Source organism: Octopus bimaculoides, chromosome 23 (genome assembly GCF_001194135.2).
Source record: "Octopus bimaculoides isolate UCB-OBI-ISO-001 chromosome 23, ASM119413v2, whole genome shotgun sequence".
NCBI lineage: Eukaryota > Metazoa > Mollusca > Cephalopoda > Octopoda > Octopodidae > Octopus > Octopus bimaculoides.
In genome coordinates, this window is record NC_069003.1 from 1,458,716 (window position 1) to 1,465,642 (window position 6,927).

General features: G+C 34.2%; 1 long non-coding RNA gene across 1 annotated transcript in view; it reads right to left on the minus strand.

Moving 5' to 3' along the window:
* Nucleotides 1-1,850: 1,850 nt before the first annotated feature.
* LOC128250626 (uncharacterized) overlaps nucleotides 1,851-6,927 on the minus strand; it is a 227,225-nt gene continuing 222,148 nt past the window's right edge. Inside the window, exons 2-3 of the long non-coding RNA XR_008266655.1 lie at nucleotides 2,126-2,388; nucleotides 1,851-1,958 (exon numbers count right to left, since the gene is read on the minus strand). This is a non-coding gene — a long non-coding RNA (uncharacterized LOC128250626). The remainder of the gene's footprint in view (nucleotides 1,959-2,125; nucleotides 2,389-6,927) is intronic.

The following is a 6,927-nucleotide window of genomic DNA, read 5'->3' on the forward strand; positions in this document are numbered from 1 at the left end:
GCTTCCTTTATTAGCCGCAAGGGCCCAAGAAACATTGGATAGCACAAAGCCGAATTATTAAAGCAAAACAATTACATAATATATATGAAGAAAATGCAAAGAGCCAGCAAGGGATTTGCAGCTGGTGAAATGTTGTGAGCAAAATAAGGTTAAAATCACATAAATATGCAAAGCAGGGAAGCATAACATGATTTGTGATTTTATCTTTTACACCTTTTCATCATTAATTTTCAGCCGTGCAGGATCAAGGCTATGAAAATTTTTAGTCAAATCCCAACACTTATGTTTGAATCGGTTACCAATGGGACCTATGTAGGTTGTGTATCCGATCATAATCAGATGGTGGACATCTTAGCAACGTTTAACAGCCTAATAAATTTTCCTATATAAATACATGATCTTATCCTATAGGCTTATCTTGTTATTGTCAAATTCCGGTCACCAAGAATCTATCTATAAGGGAGCTCCAAACGTCTAAGCAGGTTTCGAAGACGTTTTCATCCTTCTCCTTTCCGATAAGGTCCATAGAACGTCAGCGTTGAAGCTAAATATCTTTCCAGTTCCCCACTTGCACTTATGAAGGGCGATTTTATCATAAAGCATCCAGTCACCTGAAAAACTTGGTCACCCTGACCTTGACGAAGCGTAAGTGGTGTTAATGTCAAGGTTAAGAGCAACAACTTACATTCAGTTCCCAGGAAGATATTCTCTGTCTTGAGATGCAGACATTTTCGGACAAGAACCTTCACTGCACCTTCAGATACAAGTTCGCTTACAGATGCCGTTTGGCGCGAAAGTGGGTCTTTAAAATTCTTCTCACTTATCTTGTCATGTGATAAATATGCAAATGTTCTTATTTCCGAAGAGCTCTGTAAATCATATGTTTTCTAATAATTCTGAGTAAATACTTTTCTGCCAGCAAAGTGAAAATATAAGTTATTTACATTGTTATTTTAGAAGGATAGATAGATTTTAGAAGGATAGATAGATTTTCTTTGTTGGAATTCTGTTTCGTTTTCAGATATCCGATGTACCACAATCATTTTAATCATTACCGCCACATGCATTATACTTAATGATTCTGTATTGCATTATTATTATCTTATTAGTCTGGCAGAATGGCAGACATGGTTTCGAATTATAACCATTATTCCCAAGTTAATCCCGGGACCATGTCGTTGTCAGTTATCCCGGAAGGCCAAAAATGCATATTCTCTCATAAACGCCAATCTCACCGCCAATGATCCTCGCGTGAGTTTTGTAATGTAGTGAGCCATATATTGTAATACGGCCCTCTCCGTAGCTGTTGGTTAACAACTGACCCTGCCAATCTCGTCTAATTCTTTGCCTTGAAATTCAGAGTGCTATTCCATTATTCAATTCTTCACATGTTGGAAATCAAGCGATTCTATATATCTACTAGCCATTTCCAATTGTATCTTGAACACATGAAGACAAGCAGCAATATCTAACATTCCACCTCTTCCATTTGATTTCAAATGCTGGAGAAGAAAAAAATTGGTTGGATCACAACTCTATCATGCTGCTTCATTTTGTAGTATAATGTTAAATTTTTTCTCCGTTAAAATAATTCAATGATTTTGCTGCGTGCCTTGTTGCCAAGAAAGTATACCATTCTTGGTTGTCTTGTGAAAAATGTACTTTTAAAGTACAACTCACTCGTATTTTTATGTGTGTCAGGGGCGATTTATAGTTTTTTATTATATTCAGATAATTAATTGTTATTTCAGGGACAGCAATTAATTATTCAATTTCATAGAGTTGACATTCCATTTGGTATTTATTTTCTAAAGAATTCGATCATACTATGGCAACAAATGTACAAATACTTAATATTTCTTTCATCTTTCCTTTGGCATCCAAGTGGGAGTCTGTACTTCGTTGATGAGACGAGATCAATAAAATGGCAACCTATTATCCACAGCTCTCTTCAATTCCTGTTAAGTAAAGAAAAACAAAATGAGTCAGTAATATATTTACATCACACATTTTGACTGTTTTACGTTCTAATGGTATATGTATTACACGAAATGACAGTAACTTAAGAAGGCGTATACGTTCACCTGAGTCAATGTTTACAATAGAACTACTACACAAAATTTACCTTTATGTATTCGTTTTGCCAGATTCCTGTTGGGAAATTTTGTGTTGAAACAAATATTGTCATATTTGAGAATGGTCAGGTTTTTCTTGCCAAAGAAACACACACACTCTACACACTCTTCGCTTCAGGTTTATTATTTTGCTATCACATGTGTCACCTCCCATTCTGTTTAGTCCATTCTCTGAATGCACTAAATAGCACTGGAGGAGACAGGTCGGATGTAGAGTTTCCGAGGAGGTCACAGGGATATGACGAAAGATTTTCTGACAATGAACATAAAATAAAAACAGATGAGGTATTAATCCGAATTTGAACACATAGGAGCAAAAACAATGAAAAAAACTGTAAAACACGAATGCAGAAAGTGGACTTAGGAAGCACACACGCGTCTAGTAATCAGTCATTGAACTAGAAGGAATACAATACCTGTTACATTTCATACGATGGGGTATTAATCCGTAATTCAAAATAAGTGCATTATACCTTTTTTCGTATACTAACATACACACGCTCACACACTCGTATGTAGATATGCAGGCGCAAAGACGAAAACAAAAAATATAAAAATGATATCTATTGAGGTTGAAAAAAATCTTCACAAACACTTACTCAGAATATCATGTGACTGTTCATCAGAACTGATGTAAGATAGAGTAGTGAATATGTTTTCTACTTGTATGGTCGCAACTGTCTGATGAATAGATATGTAAAACTCTGACTAACAGGGAAGTATTTTTTCGGCTTCAATCAAGCAGTATCTTCGTCACATTTGGCATTCGTGTCCTACGTCTTCCACAAAAGCACACACGCACGCATACACACACACGCACACGTGTATATATATATGTGTGTGTGTGTGTGTGTGTGTGTGTGTGTAAACCAATAAGTAGGTATATACATATGTATATGTAAGAATTTATATGTATATATATAAGTTTCGGTACATGTATGTATATTTACACATGTACATACACATGCATATCTATATGGAGAAAGAGATTTGCTTGTCTACATGTGTAGGTACTTTTGCGTGTTTTTGCCGCAATATTTCCTAAAACGCTTTCTTTCAAGTATACCCAATATATGTGTGTATTGCAAAAATATCGATAGAGTGCTGTTAATTGCCAACAATTACATGCTGAAATTGCGGCAAACTAGAATAGTCTTTGATGTTCGAGAAATAATAGTTCTTGTTGTCCACATTCACTCAATAATGTTCCATCTAAGATTAATGATTGTCTGCAACACACTTTTGTCATACTGCATTCAATTTATTTATTTATTTACTTCTTTATTTATTTATTTTTCCATTTACTTAGTGTTACTGCGTTCTGTTCATATCTCTAAACATACACCTACACACGCATCACGGAAACAAGCAGAATGTAATCACTTATATATGCATGCATATCGATATATATATTTATATTTATACATACATATATATATATATATATATATATATATATATATATATATATATATATATATATATATATATATATATACGTGTATACATGTGTATATATATATATATACACATACACATATGTATGTATATATACTTATACATATTTATATATTTATAAATAATATATATATCCATATATATGCATATGTGTATAAAGATATATATATATATATATATATATATATACACATTTGGAAAATGTACACTCGTACATGCATACATTGTGCCTCTGATGCAGCGTGTGCGGTTAGAGGTTACGAGATATGCATAGCATTAAAATATAAGTTAAATATATCTATATATATGTGTGTGTTTGGCGTGTATTTGTGTGTATATATATATATATATGTATGCATAATTTATATACACGTGTATGTGTGTGTGTGACCATTTATATACTAACACATGTATTGACACACATACATAAACGTAGAAGGATGTGATGTTTAATATTGAGGAAAAAATGTCTCAATGTAAATATTAATCTTACATAGTAGCAAGAATTAAATATGCAAATGGCAATGAAGAGGAATGAATGATATATTAACGGATGTAGGATGAGATGGTAACGCCGCGAATGGAAGCAGATGGAAAGAAGATAATGGATAAAATGGAGAAAGAAGTAGTGATGAGCCAACTGGTAAACTGTGTGAGAATGTGGAAAACTAGTCTTGATGGGGAGCGTGGATTGCTAACATGGGATTAGACGGAGCAAATCAATCTGTGTGTTTTGCATGTAAAGAAGAGTCAACACTGGAAATGCTGAAAGAGCGATGCAAGGAATCCACGTCATACTCTAGCAATATGGGGAGTTGAGCATTTCACCGCGTTACGTTAGTCTTCACTATAATCATTGCATAAAGCTGAAAGCACTTGTTGGGCTAAAAAGACACTAAATTGGATCTCAGAAATATAGTTCAATGTTATGCAGAGGAATATATATGTACGAATATACGTAGTGTATGCACTATCCACGGTGATAACTGCACACGGCTTCAGTTAGATGTTTGAGTAAAGGTTTCAGTTAGATGTATCAGTTATTCTGGTGTCGAGTGAGAAAAGACTAACAATTATATTTATGAATTCGTGAAGAAATGCGTAATAATATTTTTGAAAGTGTTTCATGTGGAAATCTCTGTGATTTATAAATAACCGTATGAATTGCCTATAATTTTAAAGCAAAATAACCCAAATAATCTGGACGGACGATACTATATTGGTGAATGTGATGTAGTATATCATTGGAATGTTCCAAAAGTTTTTAATTTGGATCTCTTGGTACTGTTTGCGAGTGACTGGTGAGATGATAAACAGTTTCGATCATCGAAAACATTTGCCTCACCATATTTGTTATGTCCCTTTCTTGTTCTGCCAAATTAGCCTTTCATCCGTTGGAAACCGATAAATTGAGGTGCCACTCAGAGGGAGAGCTTGCTGGTTTCTACAATCACAGTCTCCTCAAAACTGCTTGCCTACTATCTAAATTACAAGTAGTTATTCAGTAGAGGTATTCATACATGATCTAAGTCACATTCATAGAATACATTAACTGCAGAACAGAGCTGTTTCTATTTTGAATTAAAAACTGACACTGCAATTAATCGGATGTAAATGTTGTTTTTTATTCGAAGGTGAATTTTATTTGAGGGCGAATTTCTTTCCGTGAAAGCACATCGTGAATATCAATTTTCGTGAAATTCAATATTTATTAGGTCGATATTTCGGTTCCCCTTCACTCTTCTGTTTGCGTATCTCTTCGATCTCTTTAGGAGCATATGTTTTGTCATATAATCGATTATACAAACTCTTGAGTTTCAGTTATGGCTGCCTAAATTCGAGAAATTTTTTAGGGTGTTTTCGTCATCACTGCTTTACAAATCAGTATGCAGTTTCCAATCAATCAATTAATCAAACTTTTTTTTTACTGAGAATGGCGTTGAGGCTTTTCATCCAAATCACAAGACGTACTTCATTTTGTATTGCGTGATCTCATGAAGTGACTGTGATATTTCTGCTAGTGGAATCCAGTATGAACTGTTTGGCGGAGATACTTCGAATGACAGTATGCTATTATAACTGACAAATTTTAGAGAAATCTATATGTAGCAGCAAAGCCAAAACTTTCGTCCCAGATTAACATAACGAGAACATTTAAATGCAGGTGGATGAAGTTTTACTCTTTATGTCTTCTTTCAAACTAACGCATTGCATAAGATCTAACAACAGAAACAGGTCTACGGCATTTTGCAATACAAACTCTGAAAGAACTCTGAGTGGCAATATATTATAACGATCCACATGCTGCCAACATCGTCGATATAATCAACAAAAAAGGCTTGGATTTGGCCACAGGAGATGCCTATATGCATCATTCGAAAAATAGCTGCATAGTCTTCCAGCATATTGCTGTCTCTGCCCTCTTCATGACAGAGGGATATTTAAAATATGAGAAAAAAGGTAGCGTTAGAGTAATTTCAGATATTCTGTATAGGAATGTCATAGAACGTGGCCTACGCACTTATGTGCGAACAAGGCTACGCAGCAACAGAAGCCAGTGCAACCAGTTAAATATCGAGAAGAAGAGTGACACGATAATGTGGACGCCATGATTAATACCAACAGCCACGAAGACGAAATGCAATTACTTCCGTGAGGTAAATTTAGTGCATTATCAATAACCACCACAATATCAACAACAACATAAACACCAATAATAGTAACAAAAAGAAAACAAGTGCAACACCAACACAATCAAAAGAACATCAAAAGCGAGCAACAAATTTTCATAATTACAACAATAACGAAAATAATAACTAAATAAACTAGAGAATGGAATGAGAAAATAGAATCACTTACAAATACAATGCAACAGAGATTAACAATCGTAAACGCGCACACTACGGATACATACCAATAGATGCATACAAAGTGCATATACATACATTCACAATGATACACACAAACATATACAGACACATACACACATAATGATAGATACACAGGAAAAAGAAAACTAGACGCACAAGCACCCACGCCACACAGTACCTACGCGCTTTTTAGACAGAAATATATTATTTATGTTTGAAATACCATCAGCATCACATACGTTCAACATCCTAAAAGAGATTTCCCTCGTGATTTCAGGTCTTTCTCTCTTTCCTTTCTCATCTCTGATTGTTATATCTCATTTACTTTATATTTTTTTTATATTTTCAAAAAGGATAAATTAAGCGCCATTTTGTTCCGTTACTTTTCTTTTCATTTCTTATTTGTGCAAATATGTATGTGTGTATGTGTGTCTCTCTGTATGTACATATATATATATATATAT